General features: G+C 44.6%; 1 protein-coding gene across 3 annotated transcripts in view; it reads right to left on the bottom strand.

Annotated features, from left to right (window-relative positions):
* LOC119179728 (uncharacterized) overlaps nt 1-25,943 on the bottom strand; it is a 225,712-nt gene that overhangs the window by 87,272 nt on the left and 112,497 nt on the right. The window lies entirely within an intron of this gene.

Genomic DNA, 25,943 nt, shown 5'->3' with positions numbered 1-25,943 from the left:
CGTCGCTTGAACGTTACTGCCGGCGCCGACTAAAGCGTCAACTTCGTTGGCATAATATTGGACTGGTATGGGCTAATTTCTGTGTCTGCTGCTTTTTGGCGCTGTTCTTGTCCCACTTCACGAGTCGATTTTTCAAGTTTGAGAGATTAATATGCCGGACGAATGAGTAATACATTCTTGTCATTAACTCATGCACACCTAGATGATCTGCATGATTGTTGATTGAAGTGGCGCAAGGTAGAATAGTTTCCTGAGAAACATTTTTTGAGTTTGTCACCTGTCAGACATCTTATGTGGTGCTTTGCCAGATAAAAATCGTGCAGATCTGTGCGATGAAGCAACCGCGGATTCCACTGCCGAACGTGACGCACTTCGGCGTGATCCGGCGCGCACCTGCGTTCTTTCGTCGCATCACTCCAGTAGTGCCGCGCCAAGCACTTTAGACTTCGCGAATATCGTACGTAAATAGTAGCGTGTCGTGTGTCCTGCAATGCTATCACCGCGACCGATTTGGTTCTTTCGCGTTCACAGCGCTGTACCAGTTAACGGCACGCAAAGGCTTGACGTGTGGGAACTGGGGGTTATCAGTTGCGTTACGGTGATTGAATTATACAACGCACGCTTTTGCCGTACTCTGGCGCACGCACCAACGCACGCATTCTGTATCGCAACGACCACACGAATGACCTATAACATTGCAGCAAATAGTTGGTAAAGTGTGGTAGAGAGCGTGGGCGTCGTTCACTTCGTCTGCGTGGGTCGTCGCAAGTTAAAACTTTGTTGTGGAACGTTTTTTAGTTGAGTATTTTGATATAAATACATTGCCATACTGTTGCCGAAACATCATCTAGCTTACGCAGTACGTAGACTTAATTGGACCCGCAATACGATGCGCCGAAAAAAAAACGTTTTCGTGAGTTCATATGTGCTGATGCATCGAACAAATAACATGTAGGATATATCGTTTAAAAACAAAAAAAACACGCACGCTAAAGACGTCGTGTTATTTTGATCAAATACAGAACCACAGACCCCTCTACTATCCCTTCTGCTCTTTCTTTAAGTCTGTAGAAAGAAGAAAATGCTTTGCAAAGATTTGACAAGCTGCTTCGTGTAAAGTAGGTTGTTTTATTTCTCACCTGCTTTCTTATGCATGCTGGCTGATTACTGTGTGGTAAGTGGTTATACTACTTGCATAGCGAGGAAACTAAAAGTGTTACTTTTGCAATGTCTCGAAATTGTCTCGGTACACCTTTAAAGACACTAAAGTCGAAAACATTTTTCGCGTATTAGTCAAGTACAATTTCTCAATACAGGAATTACCACGTGTACCATGCCACGACGCTTGGTAAGTCAGAAAACACGTGAAAAGAAAATGTGGGTGAAGATGCCACCTTGGTCTTCTCGCACGAATGCACGTGACATCATAAAACCTAAATGCGTGTACTGTGTCTTATGTAGATAATTTTTCACAAAAGTTAAGTACACTGTCATCTTTCGGTGCAATAGACATAAGATACGAAGTTTCAGAAATATTCATCAAGTCAATGTTGCTAAAATACTAAACATTATCAAAATTTGAACATCCCTGAATTTTAAAAAAACTTCAACCCTAATTTGCTCCGCTGATAATGAACTTGTGCCATGAGAGGTCTCGGTGTGCAAAGTGTGAGTCTAAACTGAGACATTGATCCTCTTTAGTGTACCTTTGAAAAAATAATGCGAACTGATGGTGCAAGACAAGTTACTGCAAACACTGCTACGAAGGAGAACTTAATTTCAAATGCCAATAAAAGTAGATTTCGAGTAAAACATGAGGTTCTATGAAGTTTTTCACTGATACTTTAGTCCTATCACTTCTTTGATATTGGCCTTGTCGTTGTACTCGTGTTCTAGCGACTCAACCGTGGTCATGAGTTCTTTTTGGGGCATGGCGTAGCCTTATTATGATACCTTTTTTGCGCCCAATTGAAGGGCTTTTGTAATATTTCTGTGGCATTTGATTCGAAAACATGCAGTGAATGTAGCTTAGATGTCGAAGACCTGTACTACCGTGAAGTGGGATCACTTGGTGACAGATGTATCAGGTTTTCCTTTCTTTTTGGAAAATTGTTGTTATAAGGCAAAAAAATAGTGGCACAATGTTTATAAGACTTTTCCTCGCATGACAGAGTGTTCTACTGATCCGAATTCTTAATACAAATGGCTATATTGAAGTGGGAAGGTGAGGCGGGGCAAATGACTCTATATCGTGTGGGGCAACTTTGTGACAACGTTGTTTTTGGCTGAATATGATTAAAAAAAAAGACTAGCACAAAGGTACACCATCAAAAGTTGATTTGAGCTATCTACAACTGGTTTCTCTTTTAGCAATTTCACAGTTGCATGAAAATCTATTCATACATGTATCTCCTGAATCAAGATGTTTTGCCTCAAAGATACCCCCTATGCCTACTGGCGTAGTGGATTCAATTGAGTACAGAATTATTTCTGTTGAGTACAAAATTAAGTCTTCGCAGTCCGGATTGGTATTGTGAACTTTTTTTATCTCGCCCGCTGAGTGTTGAGTAGTGAACCTAAAGGCTAGCAAAGTTTTCATTCGTCCGGTAATTTGGCCACCACCACCAAAATCTATCTGACGCCACAGCGTGAAGTGAACGAAACAGTAGGCAGATAGTCTTTTTTTGTAAACAGTTGCGTGTAAACGAAAGCTACATTGCCCACAACACTTGTGCGGGGCCACGTTCATACGCCTCTAACCTGTTATAAAAGATACTCTCGCGGTGAACACTTTATGACGAAATGGCTCAGATTAACCTAAGTTTGCGAAATACAGGGTTCTTGTTACGAACAAAGCAGTGAACTACTCAAAGCTCACCTTTATGAAGCCAGCTGATCTAGTAAGCGTTTTTTCACTGGCTGCCGCGGCTAAGTAGCATCGGAATTTATGCATTGCTAGAGAAATATCAAATGTCTCCAATATTTACTTGTTAATTAGTTCAAACACCTAACACACACTTTCAGTAACACACAAACCTAACACACAGTTTCAGTTTTTCACTCTTGCCTGTGTCGGCCTAAAATAAACATGTCTGTTTAACATATAATTGCTAGTATTTGCTGTGCCAACAAGATATTGTGACATATGCTGTGGTGTGCGTATCAAGATTGTGACCACTTGGGGTTCTCTAGCGTCCACATATCTCTTGTTTCACGGGAGTTCTTTTTATATTTCATCCCCATCTAAATGCAGCCATTGTGATTGGAGATCAATCCCACGCTATCAAGCATAGAAGTGCGACAACACTCATGCTTTGCTGTCACAGTGGTTTGCTTGATCAACGTCCACGTAGATATATACCGCAGACAGAGCCTATAAATGGCATCAAAAAAAAGTTATGCAGGAGCTACTACTTCCTGATTTTTTACTACAGAAGTGGGCAATGTAGTATCGACAGACATGTGGCGTTTAACTTCCACCATACGCTGTAGTGGAGTGCTCCGAAAATTTCGACCACCTGGGGTTCTTTAGCGTGCACCTAAATCTGAGCACATGAGCCCACAGCATTTCCACCTCCATTGGATTAGCAGCCGCCCCAGCCGGGTTTCGATCCCGCGACCTGCGTGTCAGCTGCCGAGTACTTTATCCACCAGACCAACACGGCGGGGCCGCAGTGTAGTATCGTCGCTGGTACTACCGTGGCACAAAATCCCGACCTAAAAATAGTGTCGAGGGAGTTGCCATCACTGCACAACACTGTCTCTTGGGCTTTACAGCTGTTCGTTCCAAAATGAAGCACGGCAGCGCCACAAGTGCATGCTCTCCCTGCAGCCGATCGTTTGGGCGGAAGTGGAAGAGCTGTGTCGCGACTCTCTGACAAGTGCTGTTTTTTGGCGAGCCACCTATGCAGTCCTGGTCTCCTATGAAACCAAGACTTCGGATCAAAGCAACTCCCAAAAAGCACGTGAAATTTCGGAGGTTTACTTAAAGCGAAAAGAACAACAAAGGAAACCACGGCAGCATAACGTTCCTAGAATTTGGAGATACCATTTCAAAATTATTACAGGAGCCTCGCAATAATCCACAAGATTTAGTGCTGAAATTGCGTTTGCATGAATTCTTTCATCTTGTGTTGTCGATCTAGTGGTCAGTCCTCTTGTGTAGTAATAGTGGACGTGTGCGCAAGAATAATTCAGAGTTGAAAGTTCGTGCGGGCATGTGTCTTGTTGTCCTGTTATAAATTGATACAGCCATAGGCTATAGCTGCCAACTAGTTCACCTGGCTTGCAACCCTGTAAGTCACGTTTAAAGTCATGAAAGACGTCGTGTATATTTGTAAATTAGGCAAATAAGCTTGTTTTATTCAACTTTCTTTAAAACCTCTCCCTAAATTTTTGGTTTTTGTCACTTTTTTTGCACCATGAGTGTTGAAGTATTGTTCATTTTTTTTTCATAATGACCATAATGCACTTAACCTGAATAATACAACATAACGTCTGCAGTCATTGTTTTTCATTGTTTTAGCTTGCATATATGGTATACAGCAATGCTTAAAACTTATTTTGAGCTGTTTATTTTTATTCACGTATGCAGGTGTCTGAACAAACTCAGTGTTTCATCAAGACGTCACTGTCGAAGTTTGTTGGCCTCAATGGAGGTTAGAGAACGCACTTCATAAATGCGTTCATAGTTTTTCAGCTAGATTGCTGCTGCCCCTAAGAGCAGGTATTTGCTACAGCCTGTGATGTTTGGTTTCCAGCTTAATCGCTACTTCCAGGACCCTGGGCAGCCCACCGTCATTGCCTTATCTCCTGCTGCAGCCTCTAAATCATCACCCCAACTCTGCTGCCCTGGCCAGCCTTATGCCCATGAAGCCTTGCTGAGCTCACCTCTTAGTTTCCGCTTCAACACTGAACAGCAGTAACTTGAAAAGCTGAACTGAGAAATAAATGATTTGACTTGTTATAGTTAGAAATGAAGTTATAAAAATTGTGTTTGGGTATTCTCAATTATAGATTGCTTGTGTGCGGAATATTTTCACCGAGCAGTTATTTTAGTTAATGCTTTTTCGCTAATACTTGATGAAAAAGCCTAGGTTACGATTTCTAGTAAAACTGAGAAGGAATGTGTGGAGAAAACTAGACAGTACCCAGACTTGTGCAGCCTTACACCCTACATGTGGAGTGGGTAGTAGGAAACGCAAGAAAAAAAGCATATATGTACGATTTAGTAAAAGCGTGTAGTGTTTCTACACTAAGTAATTCAGGGGGCAGGCGCCTTGAAGTATACTACACCACGAAGCTCGTACGGGGTTGCTATAAGCTGCTAGCGGAAGTTATTGGGGCGTAATGTAAAGTCTACCGGCTAAGCAATGCCAGTAATAAAAAAGCCATAATAAAAACGGTGAAATAGTGGCAAGCGAATGATAACCAATAATTGTCGTAAAGCGAATATTGGCGCAATGTTGGCTTTTCATTGGCAACAACGTGGCCCGAGAATGGTCCTATGCTGGATATACGTCGGAAACTACGTCGGTAAAAGGACGGGCCTTCATTGGCATGTGCAGAGTGGACCGGCATCGGCTGAATATTGGCAAGTCCAACGGCAAAACGTCGGCTCCGGTTGGCTTTAACATCGGCCCGACACCCCAAGAACCTGCACTTGACCGAGAAGCAAACCTGGGGCCAATATCGTGGCCGACGTTAGCCGACACGGCTCCAAGATTTGTCCAACACTGGTGTGCTACCTGGGATTTGGTGTGCTCATCTTGATTTAGAAAGCCAGATACATTTAGCTCGTTCGAAAAAACAGGTTGCTGCCTTAGTAACTTTAGATATTGGCAAAGCTTTTGACATTGGGGAACACATTAAACCAATAAATTCGCCAACGCATGTCAGTTCACTGAATTTCTCGTGACATTCATTTACTCCTGTCAAAAAAAATATCGAACTCTATTGCTCTCAATCTGGCGTGTCGTCTTCAAAGTGTCAACAAGCTAGAAGGCTCCAGCAAGGTTCGGTACTGTCATCGTTAATATTTACTAATTTATTGTGCACAATTCTAGTACAACATGATGTACAGTTCTGTGTATACGCTGAGGGTATTGCATTTTTCGCTAGAGTTACAGATATACATACATTTTACGGGATGCTACAATTTTATAAGATAGCTTTGGACACATGGGTAAACGACATTATTCTTTCCATAAACATCAGGCAAGGTGCAATCGTAATTTTTCTAGTAAGTGTTCCAGTGCAGATTTCAGCGCTTTACTAACAGGACTTTATCCCGCAGGTGAAATTGAATAAACACTTGGGAGTGACTTATACTGATAAAATAAATTGGAGTCCACGTATGGAAAGTATGGCAGCTAAAAGATCATGGCCACTCTGGATGCTTCGTAGACTCAGCAATAAACATTCTGGTTTTTGTCATGATGTGCTGGTCATGATATATGTCTATTCGCCCAATATTATAGTTTGGCTGTGTCTTGTTTTCTGGAGCACCCGCCTACAAAATTTCACCACTGGTACTTTTAAAATGCCAAGCACTACGATTATGTTTTGGGCTCCCTACATTTGTCACAATTAGCATTTTATTTAAGGAAGCGCACCTGTCTTCTCTTTGGCCCCGCCGCAGTGGTCTAGTGGCTAAGATACTCGGCTGCTGACCCGCAGGTCGCGGGTTTAAATCCCGGCTGCGGCGGCTGCATTTTCGATGGAGGCGGAAATGTTGTAGGCCCGTGTGCTCAGATTTGGGTGCGCGTTAAAGAACCCCAGGTGGTCGAAATTTCCTGAGCCCTCCACTACGACGTCTTTCATAATCGTATGGTGGTTTTGGGACGTTAAACCCCACATAGTATCTTAATGTCTTCTCTTTGTGCTACATTCCAAATACTAGCAGTTTGTACCTTCCTAAAATATATGCATTCCCACAAAGAAGGTCGCAATATGTTTTTGTTAATGAACCGTCGTCCTTTTTAAGAAACTGTGGTCTAGATTAAGTCGCCCAAAAGTGATCGTCGTACAGAAGCTGTTAGAAACCTTAGAAGTTGACCTTCAAAAGGTACTAGTACTAAGAACACCTATTTAAACAACGAAAATAGAATTTGACAATATATTCGCTAAGCATTGCGAAAATCTCCCCAGTAGAGTCCTAAGTTCCATTTTAAAAGACCACCTGGCAAGAATAGAAATAAACATTGTAATAGCAACTTACGCCTCAGTTGGCGAAGAAAAGGCAGGAGTTTGATTTGCATCTTCAGTGTTGGATTGGCATTTTTCAATTCTTTACCTCAATTTTGCACCTATTTATCAAGCGAAATTACTTGCAAGGCTCTTAGCATTATGGAAATTGCCTCAAATATTGACAGACCCAATCCTTCTTTCAGACTACCTGTCTGTGTGTAGTTCATTACCTGCCCCTAAAATGTCAAATGCTTTAAAAGTATTTTATACACTCGCAACGAGACATTTGCGACTCATTCACTTGGTGTGGCTACCAGGCCATAAAGGTTTAACCCGCAATGAATATGCAGAACACTCACAGGATAATTTCTATATTGCTGACGCTAGCACTTATCGCCATGGCACGCTTTGAAATATTTGTCATATTCGATCAATTCCAAAAATCTCGCTTGGAAATATCTGATTTTTCCATCTTAAGTGCCACAGAAAAATTCGATGGTGCTCCTCTAGAATGGCGAAGATATCAATTACGTGACTACAATGCCAAGTCCTCCTTCTGAATTTTTATCTACGAATGTCTGGTCTGCCACAGTCTCTCTGTGCCTCCACTGCAACGAGAGTCAATCCCTTCAACATTTTCTCCTAAGATGCAGGTTATATACAAATAAAAGGAAGGGGCTTTTAGAAGAACCTCTCAATAGGCTGGCTTTAAATTCTTTCTTTGCGGTGCTGTTTTCTTTTGGAGCAACCGAAAAGTTATTTACCCACAGGAACGTTTTCGAGGCCATATGCGATTTTCTAAAGGCAACAAAAATAGAATGTTAGGCTGAGGCATATATTCACTTTTCGAACTATAATAGGTTGCTTGTTTTTTTTTACCTCTATTCTTATTATTTCTAATTCATCGTTTACGAATTTGTTCTTTGTATAAACATCCATATCTAAATAACCCATCTGGTAAAACAATTTGATCTCACTAGGAAGGTAGCGTCCGTTTCATGGCCGAGCCCCCGTGGTTTAGCGCGAGAACAAAACAACGACACGGAGACAAGGAGGACACGAAGGACACGAGCACTACTTCAGGTCTCTGTGTCGTCATTTTGTTCTCGCGCTATAACTGTCGGCACGCCATACCGACTAGCCCAAGCTGCAACACCCCCGTGGTGGGTTGCGCCAGGATCCCGAGGAACAACCAACAGCCAACCGAGGACACTGTGATGTGAAAACACTCGCTGACCTTTGTCGTTTTGGTAAAAGTGGGGCGACCAATGTGGCCAGAGCCCTCCATATTGTACCGCGTTGTGCGACTTTACCGCGTAGGTTAACGCATTCACCACGGCGTCGTGATATATTTAAGAACAGTTGGCCCCGTATCTGCATGTTACACTGCACATGTCGTCGAAAGACGATAGTATTGCGTCTGAAGAGAGTGAACAATCCGTTTATTTGATGTTCTGCGCAAGAAAATCAGTGGAGGATATTATGGATGCGCTGGGTCAGAGTGACTCTAGCATGCAGCGAAGGCAAACGAGCGCATCAAGCCACGTCACACGAGAGACATGAGCGCAATCTGGCAGTTGTCTTGGAAAACGAAGCGCGTGGCATGCGCACCCGTCTTGGAGGTGATAACTTAAGCTGTAGAACTCAAGACAACAGTAGGTGTCACTAGCTTGTCGTATAAGCAAATCGTTAGATTGATTGATTGATTGAACGATTGATTGATTTCTATGTAGGGTTTAACGTACCAAAATTAACATATGATAATGAGTGACGCCGTAGTGAAAGGCTTCAGAAATTTCGACCACCTGGGATTCTTTGACGTGTACCCAAATCTGGGCCTACAACATTCACGCCTCCATCGGAAATGCAGCCGCCGCAGCTGGTATTTGATCCCGTGACCTGCGGGTAAGCAGCCGTGTACTTAAGCCACTAGACAACCGAGGCGGGGCAGCAAAGCCTTGGATAAACGTGCCTTTTCTTGCAAGCGTTGCATGGCCAGCACAGCGTGATAAACGGTCCGTTCCCTAGATATTTTTATGTATGCCTTTTCTAGTGAAACACACACACGCAGAGAATGTTGTCGCGTTATTATGGTGCCTCATGTATGCGCAATAATTGCTTTTTAATTGACAGTCACAGAAGTATGATTGCTGAACCTTGAGCAGTACTAGTGGGCGCTGCGGATGGGGTAGGCCATTGAGGGTGTTGCCTAGTGCCGTTTAGGGTACCGTTAACGGCGGACAAACAGACAAATTTACAGACAGACAGAACTTTTTGCATCGAAGGTGCCTAAGAATGACTATTATCTTTGAAAACGACGTAGTGTGGCACGCCGGCGCCACGTGGCCTTTAAGCGCGGCGGAGGTGGCGGCGGCATGTCCGCCGTGAAAATTTCAGCGGTGGCGCCAAGCTGCGCGAGGAAACCAGGCCGCGGCGGCGACGCAGCGCGCTGGTGCACCGCTCAACCTATAGTCTTCTGCATATTTGGTCGCTTCAGACCGCGTCATGGGCACGGAATTGTCGGATTGGTGCGGAAGCAATGTATTTATGGTGCAAGAGGGCTCTCTCCCGTATTGCAGAAAGAACGGCGAAAAGCAAGTGGTAGCTGTGGTGTAAGCAAATGTTACGAGTGGTGAAACAGTGCCCCTGCTGCTATACATCAGAAGTGACGTACGTAGTCAAATTGTTGCCGAGAGTCTAGTTGAACCTCTCCGTCACGCCGTTCATTTGTGGATGATATGCTTTAGACTTGTGGTGAACGATGTTGCATGCAGCAAGAATGGCTTGTATTAGTTAGTGGCTTTTTATAAAACGAGCGCCCTCTGTCACTGATCAATTGTCGTTATGTATATTGCCGAAGAACGAAGTTCCGCTAAATGAAGAATGCTACTTCACGAACAGTAGTGACCTGACGTGCTGTGGTCTCGCTGCAGCACTCCGAATGTTCCACTCCTAAACCAAACCACCGGTTACCCGATGAGCTGCAGTAAAGGGCGCCATATAAACCAAGCCGACGCTATCACAAGGACGAGCCGGACAGAGGCATGCGAACTTTTTTTTAACCTGCATGCCGTTAAGGCGCCAACGTACTGGCGGACTAAGAGATACACTGCGGTCCAGTAGAGGCGTTGCCGTTGCCGAGTATACGTTCGCAGCTCAACGGCAGGGGCTTTATAGAAGCAGCAACAAAATGTTTATACATTTGAGAACGCTTGTGCCGGGGCATCACGAGAAGCCACTTGCGACCATCGAGTGAATAGTTTCGTCGGGAAAAAACGCCGTAGTGCACAGCAAAGTTAGAGGCTTGGCGGCGAAGCGTGCGAGAAGAGAATTGCGTGGTTGAATCTTCTCGAAGTTAGAATAGCTAAAAGCTTGGGATTCTCACGCTGCTCGACTAGCATGTTGGCTACGTATGGGTGACAGGACTTCTCAAGACATTGATGTTGAATTCACACTGAAATGTATTGGTGGTTGGGAAAGCGCAACGTCTTCAGTGTGCATCTTTTCTACCTGTAGACAACGCTCATGTCGAATTTCTGAAAGCGAATGCTTGAGGCATCCTGGTGGATCTTTTAACGAGAACAACCATAAAAGGGCCTAGTGGTCGGTAATTTCGTCGCAAGGTTGACCGTATTGTATGCATAAAATTTAACGAGCCTGAATGATGTCGAAACAATACTTTTCTGTGACATTATAATTTTTCTGTGACATTATAATCGACACAAAAGATTATTTATCTGTATTTTTACAATGGACGCCCACGGGCTCTGGGAACTGCGAATGATGACAGGCTGCAGCATACTGTAGATTTCCTCACTAATTAACAGTACTTCGGCAGCCGACACGCAATATGCGCGCTGACAAATGGAAGATAGAAACCGGTTGGATGTTGTGAGTGATGCTAAACGTAGGTGTCAAGGATGGTTGGTCACAGTCAAACAATAACCGAAAATTCTGAAGGGTGAGGACTTGCTGGTGGTATGGACTTGACTGATGAGCATCTAAGGTGCTTTCAATAACGTCTGACGTCGAGATGGTAAGAGTGTGTGTCGTCAGAAGCCCACAAAGTGCAAATTGGGTCAATGGATTTAACATGACCTAGTGATTCTCACCGCACTACGATTACGCGGTTAAGCGGGGTGAAAACAAAAATAGCTGACGATCTGTATGCCGTGGCCACAACGAATAATTTGAAAGGATAAGCTTGGGACGTAAAAAAGTGGAGGACGGAGTAGAAAGTACGCTAACATCTGGCTCGGTAGAGGGAGATGAGGGCACAATGACGGACATGTCCGGTGGCACTTCCGTGCCAGATACAACGATGTGCCTTCTAGTTTTACTTTTCGAAGGGTCTGGCACTACCACTCGGGAAAATGAGAAGAGCGCCTCTTCAACTTGGGCACAGTCTATGATGGCACGTTATTGTGACAAGAGGTCTCAGCCGAATTTAATTCCTTGAGATATGAAAGCAGCACAATAAGTTATGCAACTTATACAATGCCTTCGATGACCACTGCGGCGGTGCTGCATGCTACATATTTTCACTGTGCAGTGTCATTCTAGTTAGCGGAATTTTGACATTCTACAGTTTTCAACAAATTTTCTCCTCTATGACTGAAACTGCAGCCCCAGTATCAAAAAGTGCTATTGCAGCAGTTCCTTCAACTATAACGTTCAATATGATGATTGCGGAGGCCTTGAAGAGGTGGCGAAGCTGGCAGTTGGTGCCTGTGGAATTGCAGCAACTAGTTCCCCTAGCTAAGGGACTGCCGACTACGCAAAAATAAAGGCGAGCGATGACCAGGTGACGGGTAGCAATAGTTGGCGAAGCGTCGTCGCGGAGAAGACAAAAACTGTGAGCTCAGACACGCACTGTCATTGTTAGCAGCACGTGGGTAGCCGTATTCGGACTTTGTGGCAGCTGGATGGGTGAGAAGCAGCTGACGGTTGCAGTAGCGCACCACATGACCGGCGAAACCACAAGCGAAGCAAATTAGCGGGTATTCGCACGTGCGCCAGAGGTTAAGACCAAAATTACGCCGATTTGGCAAAGGAGGAGACCCAGGAGCCTGGGCTATTCGCTGGTGCATCGCTTCAGAGAAGTCGAATGTTTGTCATAGGCAAAGCCACATAGGTCATAGGCATAGGTCATAGGCAAAGCCACAGGCAGACATGGCTGAGTTAGAGGTACCGATTTGGCAAGGCTCTGGCGGATAAGTCCCCTGATGACAGCAGCCAGGGACGCGTCAGAACGTAGAGGTCAGTCGCTTAGAGACAGCATGGGAAGCTGGCGTGTCACCTCCTCCCGAATGAAGTGTTTGTTTTTTCTTGAGAGCAGTCTAACGGATGATGGATTGGGCGCTAGCGCGAGGCTCGAGTGTGGTTCGGCAGCTACGACTGCACAGTGAGCAAGGACCCTTTGTCGACGCATCCCATCGAAACTGACAGAGAGACGACGTCTGCGACTGAAGCAGATTGCCATAGAAGAAGCATCTGAAATTCCTCGCCCCTCATGTCATTGACGACATGTTTCGCTTTCTTTTCTGTGCTCATGTTATCGTTGATGCGTGAGCAAATGTTTACTACATCTTCAATCAGCTCATGTACGTCTCACCGGGCATTTGAGCACGCTGATGTAGACGTTGTTCAGCGCGCAGGTTTTGTAAAGTTGGGCGGCTGAAAACATCTGCGATTCCTTTCTTGAAATCGAACTAGGCATAGAGCTCCCGCTTGTCTTATGAATCCCGAGCTTGGCGATGTCAGAAAGGTAGAAGATGACGACGTGGAATTTTTTCGGGTAATCTCAGTTCTTGGTCCCATCGGCGCATCATAGGTGGAAAGCCAATCGTCCGTGTGAGCCTCATGAGCACTTGCTGCGCTAAAAATGGGAGGGTCGCGGTACCACAGAATTGTTTCGCTAGAGCTGGAACACGCGGCAGTGTCAGGCTTATTGTTGCTTCAGTCAGCCATTGAACCAGTTGAAGCAGCTGGCAACGTTCGGTTGCGAAGTTCCAGGGTGAAGTCAGGGATTACAGCATCCTCCAGCAAATGTCATATGATGATTTATTGTGAAAGCAGTGACTCCTTGGCGGGGAGAGAAGCGCCTGTTAGAGAAAAACGCAGATTTTTTGCACATCAAGAACCGCATAAACTCAGCGTCTTCCTCTTTCTCACTACACAGTGAGGACATATTTCACTGTCGCATTAAACCGATTCCTCTGACATAAACTTGAGTCGTGCTTTTTCGCGCTTCTTGTTTGTCTCGGAAAGACTACCTGCATTTGCGAAGAAGGCGTACCTCCGGTAATGCGAGCCGATGACAATGATTAATTTATATTTAAGGGAATCTCTGCGAATGTAAGCTGTCGCAAAAAATACAGTCATTGCCTTTCTAAAGCGTTCGTAAAGCCACGGCAACAACAACACCTTTTCGAGGCTCGTGACCAACATTTAAGTGCTAATAATTTTTCCCCTTCAAAGAGAGCTTATGTTGATTTGAGTAATGTGACCATTTTGAAAATAGATAACAGCTCGTGTTAAAAACGATTCCTCACTAATGTTTTAAGAAAGACCGCAGCACAGTGATTAAATTGATAAACAACGCCAGTTTCGGTGTATGTCGTGCGAGAATATGCTACCTGATATGGCTTCCCGAGCAAATTGTTATTCTGCTGGCGGTCTACTTAACTTTCATGACGTGCGAAAGTGGACAGTATATACAAATGAAAATTTCATCTCAGATCCTAAAGAGAGTAATATTATTGTGAATGTACTTTTTTCGGAGTTTTTTTTGCTGCTTTTCAGCAAATAGAATTTTGTAGGCATTTGACTCATGAAAATCAGCGGGATCGACCTTGATGCTGTTTCAGAAAACAAAACATTCAAAGGGCCATTCAAAGTCGGAAAGTAGCAATTATAAAAAAAGTCACAGCTTTCCTGCAAAGTGAAGCAATGAGTACGATAGGAACAAATTCAAATGTCAAGCAAAGGTTTGCAAGTAGATGGCAACGGGCCCTGCGTTGCTCACACACAAATGTCGCACGAACCGTGCTCACAGGTACAGATTGACGTAAATAAGTGTCTTGATTGTGTGTCTCATGTGTGTGTCTCATTTGTTACTTTGCTGTTTTTAAAATCGTGGCGTTCTTGCAAACAGAGAATGTGCAGTGAGTGAAGTGACCTTTGTGCGCCCGGTAACTACAACAGAATCGTTCTGGTGAAAACCCAAGGCGTACGCTTCTCCCCACCACGAGATAAGCGCGCTCACGCGTGAGCCTATTCCCCCTCCGCGGGGCAAAGTACGCATGGTAAATGAACGCATCAGCTCGCGCACCACGTTGTGACTATCTGCCGACGCAAGCTTACTGCGCCTACTAGCTAGTAATCCTGAAAGCACAATATTTCCTCTGTGTTAAAGACATCACTAAGGTAAGAGGTAGATATAAATAGCGTGCTCTTTCAACGTTCATGGATATGCTTCTTTGTGGCTTAGTTGTTACTGGAAAAAATCTGATGCCGTTGCCACCTGAGCCACGAAGACGCACCTGTCTGAATATTCAAATGACAAGCTATTCATATCTAGCACTTACCCTTTGTGATGAAGAAGGAATACCTTTCGACCTAGTTATGATACTGGGCCTCCACAGTATATGGCGATCTAAAATGGCGGTGCAGCACACTTATGTTATTGCATGTTTGCTCAGTCAATAGTTATTTCTATCTGTCTTTTCACTCGTGGAATTACAACAGATTCAAGATGTGCCCAAATGGCTTCATCAAGTTGAAAGCAATATACAGATGAAGGAATTAAAAAAAAACGCCTGTGAACATTGACACTTTTTATCTTTTCTCTTTTGTTCAAGTTTTTAAGTTGTTCAACATGTATTTGTTTCCAAATGCTGTATGTACACTGGCAACGAAAAAAAAAGATTCTTCGTGGCCCAGCGGTTAACGCCATGCACTCACAAGCAAGACATCGGACGTTTGATTCCGCGCGACGGGGTCATTTTTTGGAAGATACATTTTTTGCGTTTTCGTATATATGGATGCGTATACATATGCGGTGAATTGCAGCGGTCACCAACGCCGACGTCGACACCAACGCCAGTGGTTAAATCTAGCCGATAGTGTCCATTTTGCTACGTGCCAGTGCATGGAGACGAAGAGGACAAAGCAGATAGACTGGCGCTAGCTAATCTGTCTGGCTGGTGCTGCTCACTTAACCGGCAGAAAATATATCTGTGTCTACTATTTGGAGTCGGTCTGCTTCTCATTAGAATATAATTTTTATCCCTATAACAAGCGGCTGAAGCACAACTGTTTGAAAGGGCATTATAGCGCTAAGGTTTTGAGAACTTCTTTGACTCTTTTAGTTAAGCGTACGTAACGAGCCTACGTTCGTAACACTTCGGCGGGAGAGAACTGCGCTTGTGCAGTGCGTAACGACGTATCGTTTCCAGAGATGCGCACGTATTCCCATAACAAGACTCGGCGAATATATAAATCAACGCTTTCAACGTTGCCTTCTCGCGAGACCTCGAAGAAATGCGAACGAGAGCGCATAGTGGCTGCAGGGGCATTTGAAGCGGGCAGCAACAGCGAACCAGATGCAAGGCATTTGTACTTCACAATGAAAAGCCATGTTTTCATGCCAGACAAGGTAGGATCGAGCGGCGCAATCCGGTATCCTGAAAATTGCTCTGGCGTATCACAAAAGTTCGGCACCCTAAAGCTTCGCCTTCCAGAGTTGAACGCGACAGCAACATTCTGTTCTCAGTGAGTATTTGAAACACTTAGTGCATGAAACTTTTTGAATTTGCAATGCACTCACTATACGTTGCTTGAAGTATTAGGCGCAGTAGGGTGTGTGCCTTTTGTAGTAAAGTACCGGCACTCAGCCATCGAGCCTATATGATAATCGCATATTTTCGTGCTTGCGGGCGATGAAAGCTTGTACCACGCAGTTTTACTGCAATACTTCATGTTGCATTGGGAAGCATGTACACAGGACTTGTGTTTGTGAAGCATGAAAGCTCCTTTCACTGCCTTTCATAGCATAGGAAGTTCTTTTCACTGTTTTCACAAGCAGAGGCATGGCCGTTTGGCATAACTTCCTCTTTCCGTGCAAATTCGCCGGGTTCTATCCCCATTCGAACCCGAACAACCTTGGTTCGGGCCCCACTTCACTACAGGTATTTTTAACATTTACGTATTTTATTTACACCATTATCATTTTTTTAGTCACGCATAGGATGATAAATTTTCGCCCATAACCAACGACACCGACACTGACACAAGAAGTTCTGCGAAACGAGCTTGTTAATGCTATCAAATAAAAAATCCTCAAGCAACCACTTTGGATAGGTTGTGTGAGGAAACACGTGTACTTCTACCAGCCCTCTGGGCAAATGAACCCGTAAATTGAAAAATATTATGGTACGCAGTTTTATTCTTGGTATAACGGAACACGAGCTGGGTGTCCTGCGAACTTTCAATCCTGAATTGTGCTGTTAGTACATCGTAAGGGTATGAATGCCTTGAATGTGACCACTTGCTGCAGGTACCCTAAGCATCACCCACAGCAGCGCTTAAAAGAACACTGGGGTCGATCTAGCGGGGCCATGCCCAATTAGATGACATCCGTGCATTGCGCACCCAAGTAGATTACAGCAAAGGTCAGTTTGTGGATCCAATCCATCTGGAAACGATGAGAAAAATTCACACAGCGAATTCCAAGGCCGAACTTGTAGGCTGGTGGCCCTTAAATTGGCCGCCAGGATGTTTTTTGTGCAGATCACAGAGGCTACCTTATCAAAGGCACCCAACGTATTTCTACGTCGGTGGCGCTGCTAAGCATGCAAAAATCTGTGCCCCCAGCCAGCGACCTATCTAGTTGAGTGAAACACAATAAGGTACGTTAAACTAAAAACATTGTTAAACTTTCAGTGGACACGGTTCACCGAAGACAAGCAGGTGATTTCATAAGGCATTCTTCTTTCTTGTGCAGTTGCTAGTCCTAGGCTTTACTGGATTAACAACTCAGCAGGAGCGTATCTCTACGGAAGCAGGACTACAGCTGCTGCAAACAGACGCTGGCGTGCGTAAACTGCCTTGCGCCGCATCGCGAAAGCTGCACCAGCCTTTTCACAACGGGACAATATCTGTGTTTCTTTGTGTTCATGCACGTACGCATCATCCTCATCATGTGACCCTTGCGAACCAACTTGTAAGACACCACCGATGGGGCTACCCTTTCAGTGGGCACGATGAACCAACGACGAGCATGTGGCCTCATAAGCCAGTCATCTGTCCTCTGCAGGTTAGTGACTACTAACGCTCAACTAGAAGTGATCGTCGCAGTAGTTTGGTTCTAACGTGCCCAGAACGATTGCCTAGCATTGTATAAGATGTTTTGTATGTGTTTACTTTTATTTGTGTTAAATAATGATTCGGAAAAAAAGTGAAGAAGAAGAAGAAAAAGAGGACTAGAGCGTGCCCGAATAGTGCGCATATTCCATTTTGTTTTTAGTTTTGAACCCAGCGTCTAAAAAACAAGACGTTCGCTAATACAGATCCAAGTCCTGGTTTTGAACATCATGATGCCGTGACCAGGATTCGAACGAGCAGTTGAAGATCCCTAACGATAAGGCGAGCTCCCTGAAAAGGACGGCTGATCGACGGGATAAAGGCGGAGACGCTGGGCGACGATAGAACGATCCACGTCATCAGGAGACTTCGATTTCATACGTAAAACATGGAAAAGCTACGAAGAAAACGCACGACGGTTCAAGCAGCGGTTACCAGAATCATCAACGATATGATGACTCTTATGCAGACTGAACCAACGCCGACCGGTGAGCTAAGCTATCGTCTTAACCTGTTCAAGATAAAGGAGGCTCTGTTAATAAACCATAACAGCCAGATAAAAAAGTATGTGACTGAGGATAACCTTGAGGATGAGCTTCGAAGCGTAGGGAAGCACCCAGATTCTATCGTGCAAGCGAAATCCCGTGCCGAACTTATTTTATCTGCACCTGAATTCATAGCTAGGCACGCATTTCTTCATGATTCTCCTCCAGCCTGTGCACAGATCAAGCTTCCTAAGCTTGATATATCGAAGTTTTCTGGTGACCCCAATAAATTGCCTGAATTTCGGGATCAATTTGAATCAACTATTTACCAAAACGGGCATCTCGCTGACGTAGACAAACTGAATTATCTCCGAAGCTACCTGTCGGGTAAAGTGGAAGGTGTCACTAGCGGCTTGGCTACATCCAACGAAAGTTATAGCTCAGCTATAAGTCTTCTACAAGAAAGATTTGGCCATAATTCAGTGATTGTGAATGACCACATGCGCCGACTTCTCAGCCCTCGTGAAGTACGCTCATGCAAAAATTTTGAAGGGCTGCAAAGCTTGTGTGAAGAGGTGCAAACTCGCGTAAGATCCCTTAATAACCTCGGTATCGAAGAGAGAGAGTATGAAGTGTTGCTCAAAACGGCAATAATATAGAATCTCTCGCAAGAAATGGTACTTCGTGATACTCAGCGCACCTTGTCTACGAAAAATACAAGTAGTACTACAAGCCCACCAGATGAATTGTCTATTACATAGAGTTCCTGAACCTGGAAGTGACAAGCCGGGAGCAGGCGTTGCTGATGACGGTTGATCACCGAGAACGAGCCCTAAGGGGCGAACCGAAGTTTAAATAAGATGACTGAGATTCAGCGTCTATGTTAACCATCAAACTCTGTCCAGAGAGTTGTATATTCAGCGATGATAAAGGTCACACGGTGAAAGACTGCCGAGCTGAGCTAACGGTAGACGAGAAAAAAGAGAAAGTGCACAAATTGGGATGTTGCCTCCGATGTGCCCGACCTTTTCACAGAGCCAAGGAATGCAGAATCTGGAAGAGGGTGAGTTGCACAAAATGTAAGGGAAGGCACATTGGTTCAATGTGCGTCGCAAATTGAAAACAGAAAAATAACAAACGCAGACCACTTTTCTAGCTTTTCTGTGGACGCTTCAAACACCACAGTACTTCTTCAGACCATGCAAATCTGGGCTCAAGGCACTGAAAGGAAACGCCTTGTAAGAATGTTATTTGATGGTGGTAGTCAACACAGCTTCATCACAGAAGAGTTGTCTAAACAGCTGAAAGCCACCGTGTTAGCTGATGAACAGCTGTCTATCTCTGGATTCGGAAATATTTCCGCACCTCGGAAATCTTATCGGAGAGTACGAGTGACGCTGCACAGGCAGTACGACTGAAACACGATAGAAATCGAAGCTATAGAAGTCCCACAAGTATGCAGTGAGCTGTCAGCAATAACACAAACAAATGTGCTTGAAAGAATAAAGAACCGAAATTTACGTTTGGCTGATGTCACTGTATTCCAGGTCTCACCCGAACCTGGAATATGCGTGCTTATAGAAGCTGACTAATACTGGAAACTCGTCAGCGGAAAAATTCATCGACTGGACGACTCCTTAACCGCCGTTGAAATCATCGTGAGATGGACACTATGGCGATACCAGAAGTTTGCCGAAGCTCAAACAGCCAGACAGTGTAAGGACCTTCAAGTTATGTCAAATGAAAGACAACGTCTCCGAGCAACTGAGAGTATTCTGGGAAGTGGAGCATCTGGGACTGGCCCACGAAGGGATACAATTGAAATATGACGCATACATTCTGAAGAAATTCGTAGAATCAACTGGTAAAACAAATGGACGCTACGAGGTTGAACTCCCTTGGCACAGCAATTATTTCGAGCCTAAAGACAACCGAGGTATAGCTTTGAATACGTTTGAGTCTCTACAAAGAGAGCTACGTTGGGAGCCAGAGTTTCACAAGGAATATGACACCACGATAAGGAGCTACTACAACAGTGGCTTCGCTGAGAAGGTTCCAATGAGCAGTATGAACAAGCATGTCGTTTACTACATGCCACACAGAGCGGCAGTAAGACATGAGAGAATTACTACAAAGGTACGGGTGGTATTCAACGTCTCGTCTCACGCTCCGGGCTGTACGTCTCTCAACGACGTCTTGTGTACTTGCGCGAATTCAAGCAAATCAAACCCCAACAGTCTCGACCTGCTGCTGTAGTTTCGCAACTTCAAGAATGAAATTTCCGCCGACATCAAAAAAGCATTTCTTCAAGTGTCACTGGCCGAACAAGACCGAGAGCATTTCGTTACTTTTGGTTTGAGAAAGGGTCTTTTAACCTTGAAGAACTACGCATGACAAGGGTTCCTTTCGGTGCCTGCAGCAGCCCTCTCCTTCTTGCGGCACCTCTGCGACACAACTTCCGACAAGTGGAAGGCAAATACCCTAAGACTGCGAGACTACTGAAAGACCATTTCTACGTGGATGAATTGGTCATCGGAGCAGAGAGCGTAGACTAAGCACAAACAATTTTTAGTGACTGCTTCAATATTCTGAAACAGGTGGGGATGAATTTAACAAAGCGGACGGCAATCCATGAACAGTTACAGAAGTAATACAATTACCAACACTTAAAGATACAGTTCGATGTAGGAATTGAGATGAAGATACTAGGACGTTTTTGGGATACTGACAAAGATATTTAAAGCCCTCGCGAAGCAAGACGCTTGAATTATAAAATGAGCCTTTTCGAATGGCGCGAGAAATCCTTTCGGATTTCTCGCGCCATTCGTTTTGGTGGTAAAGATAACAATACAAAGCCTGTGGCTACAGAAATACACCTGGGATGCGCCCCTACCAGAGTCTGTTCTAGAAGAGTGGACAGCATGGACGAAAGGCCTCCCAATAGTGAGTCATTTGGAAGTTCAGAGACATTTTGGCCAATTTCTTCCCGACAACAAATTTCGTGTTGACATACACGCCTTCAGCGATACAAGTTCAGCTGCGTACGGCGCCGTGCTCTACCTTCAGGTAAGAGGCTTCAATGGAGCCATGAAAATTTTATTTTTGAGAGCGAAATCGAGAAAGGTTTTGAAACCGTTATGTGGACAGACTCTATGATCGTGATTATTGCGCTACGAAGTTGAACAAAGTGCTGTACACAGTTCGTGGCAAAGCGAGTGTCTGAAATACTCTCCTTAACAGAAGTGAATATGTGGAGATATTGTCCAGGTGGTAAACATCCTGCTTGTTTATTGTCTAGAGGAACCACCGCCGAGCAACTCCTACAAAACTCGCTTTAGTGGAAAGGACCAAACTTTCTTCACACTGAGACGACATTCAACTAGCCCTGCTACAGCGAGGACACAATTGACATGAAAGAAAAAATTATGTTTTGGAGAACAACTGTACGACCAGAACCTATGATTATAAACATTGATAACTAAAGCTCTTATAACCGATTGATGCGTACGACTGCATGCATACAGCGGTTTGCTAGGCACTGCCGACATCCAGACGCCAGAAAAAAGGACCTCTAGCCAAAACTGGATTAGAAGGTATTTAGACCGGATGTCCATTGAAGAAACATTGCACTTAGGGGATTCGGACCCTATCACGACGAATTAGGCCTTCTTCGCTTAGCAAGTCGACTTCAGTTTAGTCACCTACGCGAACGTTCCAAGCACCCAATTCTGCTTCCTGCTTCAGACACATTTACAATGTTGCTGGTGAAGAAAAAGCATCAACGGCTTTTACGTGCTGGACTCGATTTACTCATCACGGAACTGAGAGAAATGTTCTGGATACTGAGGGCCATGCAAGTGGTAACGAATGTCATTCACAAATGCAGTCTGCCGGCGATTTTTTGTAGGTCATACTCTGAACTCTTCACACCTCTAACAGAAGAACATGTCACCCACTCCCCACCTTTCGAAGTATGTGGGGTAGATTTCGCCAGACCCCTTTTCCAGAAAGATAAGGCAGAGGCTGTAAAAATACTTACATAGTGATCTTGACATGTGCAGTCATCAGAACTGTTCATTTGGAGCTCGTCACCAATCTTAGCTACGACAGATTCCGACTAGCCTTCAAACAATTTGTGTCTCGACAAGGAATTTGCAGGATTGTGTACCCCGACATAGCCAAGATCTTTAAAAAGGCCTCAAGGAAGACTCAGAGACTTCATGAGTTGATGAAATTACAAGAAGTACAACCGTATTTCACCGGTCACAGTATCGTTTGGAAATTTATCACCAAACTGGCTTCCTGGTGGGGAGAATTTAGGGAACAATTAATTAGGTCTTTGAAGTATGCGTTGAAGAGAACACTTTCAAATCACTTGGGAATCATTTATGAAGAATTTTTCACCATTTAAGTTCAAGTTGAAGCAATGATAAACTCGCAACCGATCTCTTTTGTGTATGCAGAGTTATCTGAACTGACCCCACATACGCCAAGCCATTTTCTCGTGGGACAACGACTGACTATGGCTCCTGCAGATTGTGTGAACACTATCGTCACGCGACATTCTTCAACGAAGAAGGAAGTACAGCGAGCATGTGTTAAACAATATTTGGAACAGGTGGAGACGAGAGTACTCCAAGAGCTTTGTTCAGCTCATGTGAGTGCAAATAAGATCACAGAATCAGTTAAAAAAGGAAGCATCGTACTCGTAAAAGAATTAAACACGCGTAGACAACTGTGGAAGATGGGACAAGTTACAGAAGTAGTTCAGGGCAAGGACGGCATAGTTAGATCATGCAAGCTGCGAACTTCTGGTGGCATCACGTTGGAGAGACCGATACAACGGTTGTATCCTCTTCAATTAGCCAGACAAGCTGCAATATCTTGTAAAGAATCGTCTTAAAAGAAGAAAGCCCGTGCAAATTGTTTAGCCGGGAGCTGTTAAATAATACGGAAGAGCGGCGAAGAAGAAGAAGAGGACTAAAGCGTGGTCGTACAGTGCGAGCGTATTCCATTTGGTTTTTTTTAGTTTTGAACCCAGGGTCTAATAAACAAGACGTTCACTACTATGGCTCCGCTTCCTGGTTTTCAATAATTTGTGGAGACATTGAGTTGAATCCTGGCCCTACCACTGAAATCAGGCTGAGAGGTTTTTGTTCCAACAACAAAAGTCATTTGATGAAATAAAGGCACTATGAGTGCAAGAAAATGGTATGGAAAAACCGACGCCTGATTGGGTGACTAGATTTTCAACTTCAGTGAAAAGAATCACTCGTTTTGATGTTCTGGAAAAGAGGTAATTCCTTGGAAACAAAATTGACTGATCTGGAGGACAAAAGTAGGCATTCCAACCTTGTTGTTTTCAATATTCCCGAGAAAGCAGGTGAATCGGAATGTGATCTGCGATCTAAGCTTGTGCAGGATATGCTCTTGACGAAACATGCCAATATATGCAAATTGAAGATTGATATGTGGGGTTTAACATCCCAAAACCACCATATGTATATGAGAGACGCCGTAGTGGACGGCTCGGGAAATTTCAACCACCTGAGGTTCTTTAACGTGCACTCAAATCTGAGCACACGGGCCTACAACATTTCCGCCTCCGTCGTTAATGTAGACGCCACAGCCGGAATTCGAACCCGCGACCTGCGCGTCAGCAGCCGAATACCCTAGCCACTAGCACCCGTGGCGGGGCAATATATGCAAATCAAAAGGCAGAATTCACCGTCCTGTAAACCAGGTAACACTGTACTAGTAATTATTTAGTTTTAAGACTTTATTGAAAAGAAGCAAATTCTAAAAAAACGCTTGCCGAATAAAAGGCCTCCGATATCTGTACAAAACGATTACCGTCATGGAACCAAAAGAAAGCGCAAGCTTCTGTGCGATAAAGTGAAGACGGAGAAACAGCATGGGAGAAATGTCAGCTTGAAAGAAATAAACTGCGTATATATGACAAATTGTTTATCTGGAATGACGTCCACACAATCATTTACGAAACAGCCAAGCTACCTCTAAAAACAACTGATTTTGCCCTAAAAGTTTCAAATAAATAAGAATCCTTAATATTGTTACCAGAAGACCGACTCGGGAGAGAAGACAGAGATATATGTAGAGCCAGTTCAGCGAGCAGCGCCAGCAACACAGATTTTCTCGCGCCAGTCTTTCCGTTGTCGTCCTCGTCTTTGTCGTGTATATTGCTAGGAGACTCATACGCAGCATGACCCCCGGCGGCAGAAGCACCGTCTCGGAGTGGTATTGGTCGTCCTCAGAAGCAAAGTGGTAGATCTTTCTTCAGCCATGACACGTGAACAACATCACTCCTATGAACTGATGACAAAGGAGACATGGGGCCTATCTAATAAGTAGCAGGTGTTACCTGCCGCAATACACGGTGAGGGCCCGTGTAACGACACAAAAATTTTTCAGATAAGCCCTCCCGACAATGAAGAGACTAGAGTAATACAAGGGTACCAGGAGCGAAATGTGCGTCACGATGATAAATATCGTAGCGATGTCTTTGCTTCCTCTGCGACGCCATCAAATGAGCACGAGTGAGCTGTTGGGCGTAGTCGGCTCGTTCAATATCGCCACGAGCATACTCGCTGATGAATGAGGTGCTGGGAATGATGGTTTCTAAAAGTAAAGGCGGCTTCTTTCTATACAGTAGGTATAAATTTGAAAAATCTGGCTGTGCCGTGTCGGGACGAGTTGTACGCCAACAATGCGTTAGGTAAGGCAAAATCTGTCTCGATGGTCTGGTGATACATACATTGCAAGCATATCTCGTAATGTGCAATTAAAGCGTTCCGTGAGGGTGTTGGTTTGTGGGTGGTAAGCTGTGGTCACTTTGTGCTGCGTAGAACAGGAACACAGGAAGTCGGTGACAACTTCGGGGAAAAATGCACGGCTACGGTTTGCGAGCACCTGCTTTGGCGCACCGTGAATCAATATAATGTCACGTAACAGGAAGTTGGCAACGTAGGTCACGCAACTAGTCGGTAGAGCTTGAGTATAGCGTAGCATGCGGCATAATCGCTAGCCACGGCTATCGACTTGTTGCCGGCTGTTGATTTGGGAAAAGGACCAAACAGGTCTAACTAACCCACGCAGTAAGTTTGTTGCAGGGGTATACAAATTTGTTGGATATGGTGAGCAGGTAGCAGCGATGGTGTTTTGCGACGTTGAGAGAGCTCACACGCCGTGACTTATCGGCATAACGAGTGAGCACGGTCTTGCCAGTAGAAACGGCGCAGTACGCACTCGTGCATGCGAGATACGCCAAGCTGTCCTGCTGTGGGCTCATCATAAAGTTAAGAGAGCACGCTGTGGCGTAATTGCTTGGGTAGGACAATAAGAAGGCCAGGCCCGTCAGGTTGCAAAACACGGTGGTATAGGGCGCCCTCTTGAAAGACAAAGTGACAGATGGAGCGGTCTTCGGGGAAGAGTATGCGGCTGATCATGCCGAGAAGGAGTGGATTCTCTGTTCTTGCTCATAGTAATCAAGTCGAACACTGAGAAGATACAGTGCTGCATTTTCGTGTTGTTGATCAGAAGGCATGGCACACGCTAAGCGGGCAAGATGGCTAAACCGCTGCTGCTACCTTTGCAGATATTGACTTGGATCATCTCCGTGATTTTGTCAAGCAACGTGCGCTGGTAGATTCCATTCCTGCTGCGTGAATACGGAAACAAGACATCCGACATCGTATTGGACAATCTTGGGTCGACAACGGTGACGTCAGCGATCGCAGACGCATTTAAGAACGGACCCAACGACGGCTACATCAGAGGACTAAGCACATGCCAAGCTGGCAGGATGGCTAAACAGTTGCTGCTACGTTTGCAGGTTGGTGTACAGCCTTGTGCAGTTTTTTGCAAAAGTGAAAATAGATTCTTGAC

Source organism: Rhipicephalus microplus, chromosome 7, assembly GCF_043290135.1.
Source record: "Rhipicephalus microplus isolate Deutch F79 chromosome 7, USDA_Rmic, whole genome shotgun sequence".
In the NCBI taxonomy this organism is placed as follows: domain Eukaryota; kingdom Metazoa; phylum Arthropoda; class Arachnida; order Ixodida; family Ixodidae; genus Rhipicephalus; species Rhipicephalus microplus.
The sequence above is the reverse complement of the archived record's forward strand: the minus strand, read 5'-3'. Positions and strand labels throughout refer to the sequence as shown.